Source organism: Monodon monoceros, unplaced genomic scaffold (assembly GCF_005190385.1).
Source record: "Monodon monoceros isolate NGI ecotype Baffin Bay Population unplaced genomic scaffold, NGI_Narwhal_1 Super_Scaffold_12, whole genome shotgun sequence".
Classification (NCBI taxonomy): Eukaryota; Metazoa; Chordata; class Mammalia; order Artiodactyla; family Monodontidae; genus Monodon; species Monodon monoceros.
In genome coordinates, this window is record NW_021703768.1 from 95,110,894 (window position 1) to 95,123,468 (window position 12,575).

General features: G+C 38.7%; 1 pseudogene; it reads right to left on the minus strand.

Annotated features, from left to right (window-relative positions):
• Positions 1–8,362: 8,362 nt before the first annotated feature.
• Positions 8,363–9,064, minus strand: LOC114893224 (annotated as a pseudogene).
• Between the last annotated feature and the right edge of the window lie 3,511 nt (positions 9,065–12,575).

The window sequence follows — 12,575 nt, forward strand, 5'->3', positions numbered from 1 at the left end:
TGAACAAACAAAATGGGGGCTGGCTGGGACTAGGTGGAGAGTGTTGGTGAAACCCCAAGGTTGGGGAGGGAGAGGGGCAGGCAGAAGGGGAAGGAAGGGAGTGGAGAAAGTGGTAGGTGAAGAACATTTTAAGAATGAGAAACCTAATCCTTTATTTGCAAGTGTTTGTGTGGCTGTCGTTTCACTCTCCCTCCATCTTCCTACACATCTTCCCAAAACATCTTTCTGAGGGGATTTTGTTGTTGATGGTGGGATTTAAAGAGGTATTGAATTTCTCATCTGCATTGCTGTTAGGCAGCACAGAGGCCTCTCACATGGAAGAGAGAATCAAAAGAAAGTGATCATGAGATTGTGAAATGTGTCCACTTGCATCCCACCCGTGAAACATAGAAATCATGAGAAGAGCTCGGACTTCCATGTGATTGGGGTTCAAGTCAACTTTACCATTTTTTCTGAAAGGTCAGGGGGAAGGCCCTGCTGACACTGGGTTATATGTTTTATTTCCAAGTAGATAAATGGCAATCCGTGTGCAGTTGCAAAGCAAAGCAATGATTCTCAAAATAAGATTTGCCAAACACTAATGGGATTTGGGATTCCTCTTTGTGCAAGTCCTATTCTTTTTTTTATTATGAGTGACTAGTGCACAATTATATAGACTTATTTTACTAAGTGAATACTAAAATCAACTGGTTAGCAGAGTTTAGTGGAGACTAATACAAGACACCTGGCTATCACTGAGTGTCATAAAATTCCCTTTGTACCTGATGCACAAAAAGAACAGAATTTCCATAATTCTCAGACTGAACCATATTATCTCCATCAACAATGCTGACATGAGCTGCTGTTGCTGAAATAATGAATATAAATTAATGATTTTTACTTTTGTGGATCATTTTGTTTTTATGTAATGGTAATTTTTTGTGTAATTGCTGCAATGTTACCATCATTATTTTAAGTCTTTGTTATCACCAAGTTCTTTGTTGCAGCAGGAGATGGTTACAGCTTGGGTAGGTAGGCTGCAATGCCTTTTGTCCTATGTTGGCAGATTTCCAAGCAATTTTAAAACCACTAATCTTAGGGGCTTTCATTAATGCCTTTGTAAGCAGCTTTTCATTCTGTGCTTCAAAGAGATGGATGCTAGAGGATGGGAAAGTTGTGCTCACTTTCACTTTGGAAAGGTTGGCAGCCTCATTTTGATGCATCCATTTATTTGTGTGTCTCTAGGGTCAGTAGTGATGTCTCCTCTTTTTTTTTTTTTTTTTTTTGCGGTACGCGGGCCTCTCACTGTTGTGGCCTCTCCCGTTGTGGAGCACAGGCTCCGGACGCGCAGGCTCAGCGGCCATGGCTCACGGGCCCAGCCGCTCCGCGGCATGTGGGATCTTCCCGGACCGGGGCACAAACCCGTGTCCCCTGCATCGGCAGGCGGACTCTCAACCACTGCGCCACCAGGGAAGCCCTGATGTCTCCTCTTTAATTCCTAATTTTATTAACTTGAGTCTTCTCTAAATTTTTTAACAAATTAATTTATTTTATTTTTGGCTGCGTTGGGTCTTCTTTGCTTCTAGCAGGCTTTCTCTAGTTGTGGCGAGCCGGGGCTACTCTTCGTTGCAGTGCGTGGCTTCTCATTGCGGTGGCTTCTCTTGTTGCTGAGCTTGGGCTCTAGGCACGTGGGCTTCATTAGTTGTGGCACACAGGCTCAGCAGTTGTGGCTCAAGGGCTCTAGAGCAGAGGCTCAATAGTTGTAGCACATGGGCTTAGCTGCTCCGTGGCATGTGGGATCTTCCCGGACCAGGGCTTGAACCCGTGTCCCCTGCATTGGCAGGTGGATTCTTAACCACTGTGCCACCAGGGAAGCCCTCTAATTTTTTCTTGGTCAGTCTAGCTAAAGATTTACCAATTTTTATTAAAGTTTTCAAAGAACCAACTTTTGGTTTTGTTGATTTTTCTCTACTTTGTTTCTATTCTCTACCTGATTAATTTCCATTCTACTCTTTATTATTTTCTTCCTTTTTCCCTGCTTTAGGATTACTTTGTTCTTAAGCGTATTAAAGTAGGAGGTTAGGCTATTGATGTGAGATCTCACTAATTTTTTTAATTAAAAATTGTTTTTTTCCTTCTAGTTTTATTGAGATATAATTGATATACAGGATAAGTTTAAGGTGTAGAGAAAAATGATTTGACATATACATCATGTGAGATCTTATTTTTTTAATACAAACATTTACACCTATAAATTTCTAAGTACTACTTCAGCAGCATCCCATAAGTTTTAGTACGTCATGTCTTCATTTTCACTCATCTCAAAAGATTTTTAAGTTTCTTTTGTGACTTCTTTGACTCATTGACTATTTAGGACTATGTTGTTTAATTTCCATATATTTGAGAATTTCCCAAATTTTTTCTGTTATTGGTTTCTAATTTCATTCCACTGTGATTAGAGAACTTACTTTGTCATTTCAATACTTTTAAATCTATTGAAGCTTTTTTTATGGCCTAGCATATAGTTTATACTAAAGAATGTTCCTTGAGCTCTTGTTAAGAATATATATTCTGATACTGTTGAGTGGAGTAGTCAATAGATATCTATTAGGTGTAGTTGGTTTTTAGCATTGTTCAAGTCTTTTATTTTCTGCTTACCCTCTGCTGAGTTGTTCTATGCATTATTTATTTTTTCAGAGACAAGTGACTATTATTCACAGCATAGCAAGCAGCATACGCATCAGGGAACTATAGTTCCCGGAGCCCCAGTTCCCAAAGGACACTGTGAAGGGTGTCAGGTGATACCTGCAGAAGTAATAGGGTACATAATGGGGGGGAAATCCCCAAATTAAGGTACCTGAGCCTTTTATGATGGGCAGTAAGTCTGTCTGATCTTTGCTCCTGAGAGAGACATTATCTTGTTTACTGAAGAGTAAATAAATCTACCTTTTGCTCCAAGGAAAACATTATTTCTATCTTCCAAGACTATTCCAAACATCCTTGAAGAGATAAAAAGGCAGTTAGTACCTCTGCAAGACATGTAGAAATGTGAGGCCCGTGAAGAACTGTTTCTCAACACTTACCTAAGTCTTTCTCATCACTAAAAAACACTCCCTGGCTCCCTTTCCCCTCCAATTACTACCGATCATTATTGTTTCGTCCACAACAAAATATCTCAGAGTGTTTCCATTTTGTCATCACCCAGTCACTTCTCCAGTCATTGCATTTTGAATTTCACTTCCACTCTTGAATACAAGACCCTTTGCCATTCTGATCTAACTTGTACTTTCAGAAACTTTCACACTTATAACAACACTCTCTTTGAGACTCTTTCTTCCCCTTGTGACTCTTTCTTCCCCTTGCTTTCTTAAGATGAAATGTCTGCACCTTTCTTCTTCTTCCTTCTCGTTACTCTCCTCTCTTCCTTTTATTGAGATATAAATTTACATATCAAAAAATTCACCAAAGTGTACAATTCAGTGGTTTTTAGTATACTCACTATATCGTGCGATTATCACCACTATCTAATTCCAGAACATTTTCCTCATCCACAAAAGAAACCCCCTACCTATTAGCAGTCAGTCTCAATTCCCTTCTTCCCCTATTCCTGGAAACCATCAATCTGCATCCTGTCTCTATAGATTTGCCTATTCTGAACATTTCATATAAATGGAATCATGCAATATGTAGATATGGTCTTTTGTGACTGGTTTCTTTCACTTAGCAAGGTGCTTTCAAAGTTCATTCATCTTATAGCATGTACTGATATTCTTTTGTTATGGCTGAATAATATTGCATTATATAGATACATCACATTTTGTTATCCATTCATAAGTTGATGGATACTTTGGATGTTTCCATCTTTTGGTCATTATGAATAATGCTGCTATAAACATTTGTGTACAAATTTTTATGTGAGCATATATTTCAATTCTCTTGGGTTATACCCATTATTGAAAACAGAATATTGAAATCGCTATCTACTATCGTTGAATAGTCAGTGTTTGCTCCATGTATTTTGGTTCTTGTTATTAGGTGCATATATTTATAATTATTATATCTTCCTGATGGATTGACCTGTTTATTATTATAAAATGTCTGTCTTTATTTTTGGTTACATTTTTTGTTTCACTGTCTATTTTGTCTGATATTATTATAGCCACTGCAGGTTTCTTTAATTGCTACTTGCATGGTATAAATATATTTTTTACCCTTTTACTTTCAACCTATTTGTATTTTGAATCTAAAGTATGTTTACTGCAGACAGCACATAGTTGGATCTTGCTTTTTTCTTAATCCAGTTTGACAATCTCTGCCATCTGATATTCTTTTTTTCCCTACATGCATCATGTCTTCTTTGTTCCACTGTTCCTTCTTACTACTTTCTTTTGCATTAAGTAAATATTTTTAGCTTTTTTTTGGCTGTGTCAGGTCTTAGTTGTGGCACATGGGATCTTCGCTGAGGCATGTGGGATCTTTCATTGCGGCACGTGGGCTCTTTGTTGTGGTGTGCCTGCTTCTCTCTAGTCATGGCGTGTGGGTTTTCTCTTCTCTAGTTGTGGTGCACAAGCTCCAGTGTGCATGGGCTCTGTAGTTGTGGCACGTGGGCTCCAGGGCACGTGGGCTCTGTAGTTTGCAGCACACGGGCTTTCTTGTCGAGGCACATGAGCTCAGTAGTTGTGGCGCGTGGGCTTAGTTGCCCCGTGGCATGTGGGATCTTAGTTCCCTGACCAGGGATCAAACCCACATCCCCTGCATTGTAAGGCGGATTCTTTATCACTGGACCACCAGGGAAGTGCCTAGCATAAATTTTAATTCCTTTAATGATTTAAAAAAATATTTTTTGGATTTATTTTCATAATGGCAGACTTACCATATGCATTTTAACTTATCAGCATCTACTTCAGACTTATACTAACTTAATTTCACTAAGATATATAAATGTCACACTATATAGTTCTATTCTTCTTCCCCCTTTTTGTGCTATTATTGTTATATATATATATTACATATATATGTTATAAACTCCAAAATACATTGTTGTAATTATTACTTTATATACTTTTATACATTTTAAAGAAGTTGAGAGAAGACAGGAGAGAAAGTATGTATTTATAGAGTTTGTTATATTAACTTTCTTATCCACCATATGTAGTTCTCTTCATTTATTCCTGTGGGAATAATTCCTGTGAGTTACCATCTGGTGTTATTTTCTTACTCCAATATGGCTTTACTCCCACCTATGTTCTTTGTGCAGTTATTGTCAAATATATTGCATTTCCATAAGTTATACTCTCCAAAATACAACTATATGCATGTTGTTTTACACAAGAGGTTTTTTTTTTTTTTTTTGCTGTACGTGGGCCTCTCACTGTTGTGGCCTCTCCCGTTGTGGAGCACAGGCTCCGGACGCGCAGGCTCAGTGGTCATGGCTCATGGGCCTAGCCACTCCGTGGCATGTGGGATCTTCCCAGACTGGGGCACGAACCCGCGTCCCCTGCATTGGCAGGCGGATTCTCAACCACCGCGCCACCAGGGAAGCCCCACAAGAGCTTTTTAAAAAGACTTTTCTTTTAGAGAAGTTGTAGGTTCACAGCAAAATTAAGAGGAAGGTACAGAGATTTCCCGTATACCCCCTACCCTCACACGTGCATAGCCTCCCCCATTATCAACATCCTCCCATCCTCTGCCCCAAGTGGTACATTTGTTACAATTGATGAACCTACATTGACACATCATTATCACCCAAAGTGCGTAGTTTACATTAGAGTTTATTCTTGGTGGTGTACATTCTATGGATTTGGACAAATATGTAATGACATGTATGCAACATTATGGTATCATACAGAGTGTTTTCACTGCCCTAAAAATTCTCTGTGCTTCACTTAATAATCCTTTCCTGCCCCCCTCAATGATTGATCTTTTTACTGTCTCCATAGTTTTGCCTTTTTCAAAATGTCATATAGTTGGAATCAGTATATAGACTCTTCAGATTACGTTCTTTCACTTAGTATTATGAACTTAAAGTTCTTCCATGCCTTTTCATGGCATGAGCTTTTCAAGCTCATATCTTTTTCTTTCTTTCTCTCTTTCTTTCTCTCTTCCTCCTTCCTTTCTTCCTCCCTTCTTTCCTTCCTTTCTTCTTTCTCCCTCTCTCTTTCTTTCTTTCTTTTACAGCAAAGCACTTTTTTTTAAAATACAAAATGGGCTGAATAAAAGTGATTTACTGGGACTTCCCAGGTATTGCAGTGGTTAAGAATCTGCCTGCCAATGTAGGGGTCATCGTTGGATTCCCGGTCCAGGAAGATCCCACGTGCCGCGGAGCAACTAAGCCCATGCGCCACAACTACTGAGGCTGCACTCCAGAGCCCGCGAGCCACAACTACTGAGCCCACATGCCACAACTACTGAAGCCCGTGCACCTATAGCCTGTGCTCTGCAACAAGGGAAGCCAGCACAATGAGAAGCCCGCACACTGCAACAAACGGTAGCCCCCGCTCGTTACAACTAGAGAAAGCCCGCGCGCACAGCGAAGACCCAACACAGCCAAAAAGTTTTTTTAAATTAAAAAAAAAAGTGATTTACTCTTCTCAGCAAATAAAAGTAGTAAATTTCATTTAATTCTAAAAGTATTTCTCATATGTCTGACTCAAGGAAGGAAATAGCCTGTAACGATTTCTAGCTTGGCACAGAATGACAGTTTGCTTTTGATCCTTATTCTACATAATCCAACTTTTTTTCAAGGCACATGTAAGCTGCTTCCTTTGTTTTTTTTTTTTTTACTCGAATTTTCCTTACTTATTCCATAAAAGACAGATAATTTAGTTACGTAAGTATAGGTCTCTGCCACTCAGCTTCTCCTGAGAGGAGAGGCGTGACTACAGTAATACAAATACCAGGAAATATGTTTTGCCTTCCTCAAACATTAGAAAGTCATCTGTCTCTGCAGACACAACTGCAGCAATGCCTGTGCCATGAATTAAAAATTTTGATGGCTCACTTTAAAGGGGAAAAATGACACTGGGGCAGTCAATATGTTAAATAATAAATAGCCCTAGCCACTTCTCATATGATAGAAAGTCTCTGTATTTAAAAAAATTCTAATATAAAAAAGATTGATTTATGTAGTTCATATGCATAAATCGAGCATTCAAACAACTTTTTTTTGTGTGTGTGTGGTACGCGGGCCTCTCACTGTTGTGGCCTCTGCCGTTGCGGAGCACAGGCTCTGGACGCGCAGGCTCAGCGGCCATGGCTCACGGGCCCAGCCGCTCCGCGGCATGTGGGATCTTCGCGGACTGGGGCACGAACCCGTGTCCCCTGCATCGGCAGGCGGACTCTCAACCACTGCGCCACCAGGGAAGCCCTCAAACATCTTAAAATTAAATTTTAGGAACAAAACTTTAACATTCAAACAATAGTATAGCTTACAGGGAACACCCAGAAAGTTAATTTGCCTTATCCAAAATACTGATAAAGATGATGAATAAAATGTGTCTCAGCAGCATTTCTGTTCTGGCCAACATCTTAGTTAATGACCATGGCTCCATACTTGAGAAGAGATTGCTAAATAAATCTCTTGGGCTAAATAAACAACAGACTTAACCTATAATTCAGAGAAGATAATCAGAGATATATGTGAATAAAGTTAAACTGTTTTATAGAGATGAAGGTAAAAGCTTGTCCATGAGAATAAAATTAGCCTCTGGAAGATGAAAATTTGATTTTTCATGTTTTATCCAGGGTGTCTCCTGAGGTCAGTACACCTCCAGCCCTACCTCTCACATTGTTTTTTAAAACAGCTTTATTGACTTACACAATGTTATATGTCAAATATATCTCAACAAAAGGGAGGGGGGAATGCACATACCATACATGTAAGATGTATAATTCAATAGATTTTAATATATTCAGAGTTGTGCATTCATATAAATGGAATCATACAATAAGTGATCTTTTGTGACTGGCCTCTTAATAATGTTTCCATGGTTCATCCAGGTGTAGCATGTATCAGTGCTTCATTCCTTTTTGTTTGCTAAATAATATTTTATTATATGGGTATACCATGTTTTACTTATCCATTAATCAGTTGATGGGCATTTGAATTGTCCACTCTTTGGCTACTATGAACAATGCTGTTTAACCTGTTGGGCAACTGACAGTCTGTTTTCCAAAGTGGCTGCACAACTCTATAGTCTCACCACCAATGTATCAGAGTTCCAACCTCTCCATATCTTCACCACCATTTGCAATTCTCTCCCTTTTTAATTATAGCCATTCTAGTGGGTGTGAATAGTATCTCTTGATGGTTTTGATTTGCATTTCCCTGATGATCGATTAATCTTTTTATATGCTGACAATCTGTTGTAGTAATCTGTTGTAGTAATTTTTGTTTCTTACAAAAACTGCTGACACATCTAGAAATATTTTCAAAATGCAAGGCATGTTTTTCAGTGCTAAGGCAATTGCTCTGATGCATTTTTCTTGGCTCACTCTCATATGTCACGCTCCATGTTCTGCTGTTTTGCTCAAGGGCTCTACATACAAACAGTTTCACTTGGCTTTGGCTTGCCCATTGTTGAGCCTAAGCTCAACTAAACACATGGAGACTTTGAAAACCTTTCAGAGTAATGCTGTAGTTAAGATCTGGCTAAAGCAAGTATTTCTTCTAACTCCTTGAGCTGCGTATTGCCTTGAGTAATCATCATCTGGATTGTATCCTCTTCAGTGGCACCTTAGTTTCTTTTGAATTCTTCCCTTGCCCAGTCCTTCAGGTATTTGTAATCACAATCATTTGGAACTTGCCAAATTGCCTGCAAAATCCTTCTGTGGAGGAGGAGAACTTGTTGCTTTCTCATGAACTGCTTTAGTGTTACTTTTACTGTGGGTAAGCGGGAAGTGGTGATGTCCTCCAGACAGTGAGGTTCGCCCAAGCTCATTTTTTTCTTTTCTTTTTTTAATTTATTTTTGGCTGCATTGGGTCTTCATTGCTGCACACAGCATTTCTCTAGTTGAGGCGAGTGGGGGCTACTCTTCGTTGTGGTGTACAGGCTTCTCATTGTAGTGGCTTCTCTTGTTGCAGAGCAGGGGCTCTAGGCACATGGGCTTTGGTAGTTGCAGCATGTGGGCTCAGTAGTTGTGGCACACGGGCTTAGTTGCTCTGCGACATGTGGGATCTTCCCAGACCAGGGCTCGAACCCGTGTCACCTGCATTGACAGGCGGATTCTTAACCACTGCACCACCAGGGAAGTCCCAAGCTCATTTCTTTTTAATGCTGCATAATATTCCATTGTCTGGATGTACCAAGTTTATTTGTCCATTCATCTACTGAAGGACAACTTGGTTCCTTCCAAGTTTTGGCAATTGTGAATAAAGCTGCTATAAACATCCATGTTCAGGCTTCTGTGTGGACATAATATTTCAGCTCCTTTGGGTAAACACCAAGGAGCATGATTTCAGGATAATATGGTAAGAGTATATTTAGTTTTGTAAGAAATTGCCAAACTGTTTCCTGAAGTAGCTGTACCATTTTCATTCCCCTCAGCAATGGACGAGAATTCCTGTCGTTCCACATCCTTGCCAGCATTTAATCTTGTCAGTGTTTTGGATTTTGGCCATTCTAATAGGTGTGCAGTATTAAAACAATTCACTGTTTTAATTTGTATTTCCCTGATGATCTATGATGTGGAGTATATTTTCATATGTTTATTTGCCATCTGTGTATCTTTTCTGTTGAGGTGTCTTTTGAGGACTTAGGTCCCTTTTTTAATCAAGTTGTTTGTTTTCTTATTATTGAGTTTTAAGAATTCTTTGTATATTTTGGATGATAGTCCTTTATCACATGTGTCTTTTGCAAATATTTTCTCCCAATCCATGGCTTGTCTTCTCATTCTCTTGACATTATCTTTCACAGAGCATAAGTTTTTAATTTTAATGAAATTCAACTTATTATTCCTTTCAAGAATCATGCTTTTCGTGTTGTATCTAAAAAGTCATTACCATACCCAAAGTCATCTGAGTTTTCTCCTATATTTTCTTCTAGGAGTTTTAAAGTTTTGCATTTTAACATTTAGGTCTATGACCCATTTTGAGTTAATTTTTGTGAAGGGTATGAGTTCTGTGTCTAGCTTTTTTTTTTTTTGCATATGGATGTCCAGTTGTTCCACAACAATTTGCTGAAAATACTATTATTGCTCCATTTTATTAATATCCCCAGAGTAAGATATAAAACATAAAGTTAATTAATTCTGATAGTATACTCAGAAATGCCATAGTTTCTATTTGACTTTACAAATAATTTAAGGAAAAGTTGTTTTTGTATTAATTGGGTTCCTAATGGGGATATCCCTTCATATGTAGTTAAGAGTGTATGTTTTAGAGTCAAACTTGATTATACCATTTTCCAGTTGTGTGGTCTTAGGCAAGTTGATTAACTTTTTTGAATCTCAGTTTCCTCATCTTTAAATGGGTCAGTATTTTTTTTATGGGGTTGCTGTGAGGGTTAAATAAGGTGCCTTTTGTGAAGGGCTTTTCACATTGGTAGATACTTAGCAAATAAAAACTATTACTATTATTTATACTAGGAGAATGCTTCTTTAGCAAAGGAACATCACAAAGGGTGTTTAAATGTTTCCTTCCCCTAGAAACTATAATAATTAAGAATTCCAGAGTAATCTAATATTACCTTCGAGCCTTAATCCATGGGAACCACAAACGTTCCAGGGAATTATGGCTGGGGAGCAGCATCCTTTTGGAAGACATGAGATATTGTGGGAAATTAAAGGTAGTATATGTGCACAAAATATTCTGGTGATATTCTCTGTATAAAATGAAGGCAGAAGATGAATATGATAAAAGACAAGAGCCCAGTGCTTCTGAAGTTTATTTCTTGTGTACATATTATTCTCTGTTATTTTGTCCCCAACCTCTCCACCTCAGCCCTCCCTTTTCTTACTGTTTTGTCATTCTGGCACTGCTACACTAGGATTTCCTATAGAGAAGAAGTAATTATAAATGCAGTAGAAATATTTTACTTTCCACTCTCAATTAGGTTAAGAATATGGCTCAATCCTGAAGTTTAGCCATACACTGAGAAGTTGTAATTTATTTAAAAGACTTTCTATATTTAAGCAAATTAATATATACCAATTAATTCATTAATTAAATGAGACCTTAATGTGGCATGACTGTTGTAGGCAATGGAGATAAATTGGTGAACAAGATGGGCAAAGATTTCATGATGCTTCTATGAGTTAATGTTATAAAATCATTAAAGTTGTTACAAAGAGGTTTTTTTGTTTTGAAAATTTTTATTATTATGGAAATTGTCAAACATACAAAAGCAGGGAGAAACTGCAATGTTCCTATCATTTGGTTCACCAATTATTGACACAAGGCCAAACTTGTTTAATGTGTAACTCCCATACTTGAAGACTTTTTGAAAGGCACAGTAAAGACGCTTTGATTTTAGCTTATATGACCACCTTCTCTGCTTTGGGATTTAAAAAATAAGGACACAGCTCTTAATTCTTCCAACCTTAGCATCATGAGAAAAGCTTTTCATTCTTCTCGGTAGGCCAACCTCTCATGAGAGGCCCAGGAGTATCCAATCCTGCACTGAGAGCCGCTAGAAAATTGGATTGCCCTCCCTTTCTGCTGCCTTGCCCCTTACCACATGATGAATCTGGGGAATGAAATTAAGTTTAGTAATCCAACAACTTGGTATGATCCTGGCCCTAGGGCATGACTGTCTCCATGCAGTTCACTCTGGACACAGAACTAGTTTTAAAACACCCATCATAAATTTTATCTATATGTGTATATATATATATATATATATATATATATATATATATAATTTACATATATAATATATAATTTATTTATATATGTGTATATATGTATATGTGTGTGTGTATATATATGCACTCCACCCACCACAGTGAGTATGACCATGGTACAAATGTGAAGGGTTTTACTCCCTATGGGCCCTGATTTTGCTTTCTTCATTAGGAATTCAGCATTTTACCATTTCACTTGCTGCCAGTCACTGCCCTGAACAGAAGCCTGCCATCTCAGTGGCTGCACTGCTGTAGGTCCTGACATGTCCTGCTTCATGCAGGACAGCCACCCTTCCATCACCATGTCCTTCTGCACCTCTGAAGTGGAGGTAATCCCGTCCCTATAACACCCAGGCCTACATCCATTTTCTTTTCGGTACGTGAGTAACACTTTTTTAAGGGTAAAACTATACTGTTAGTTGAAATAGGTTGAAGAGGAAAAAATTATGCAAAAAATGGCATATATATATATATATATATATATATATTTTTTTTTTTGTACGTGGTCCTCTCACTGCTGTGGCCTCTCCCGCTGCGGAGCACAGGCACCGGATGCGCAGGCTCAGCGGCCGTGGCTCACGGGCCCAGCCGCTCCGCGGCATGTGGGATCCTCCCGGACCAGGGCACGAACCCGTGTCCCCTGCATCGGCAGGTGGACTCCCAACCACTGCGCCACCAGGGAAGCCCCAAAAATGGCATATTTTGATGACAGCTTTTTAAAGGGGGGGGAAAAATAAGAGAAAAGCCTAAAAAAA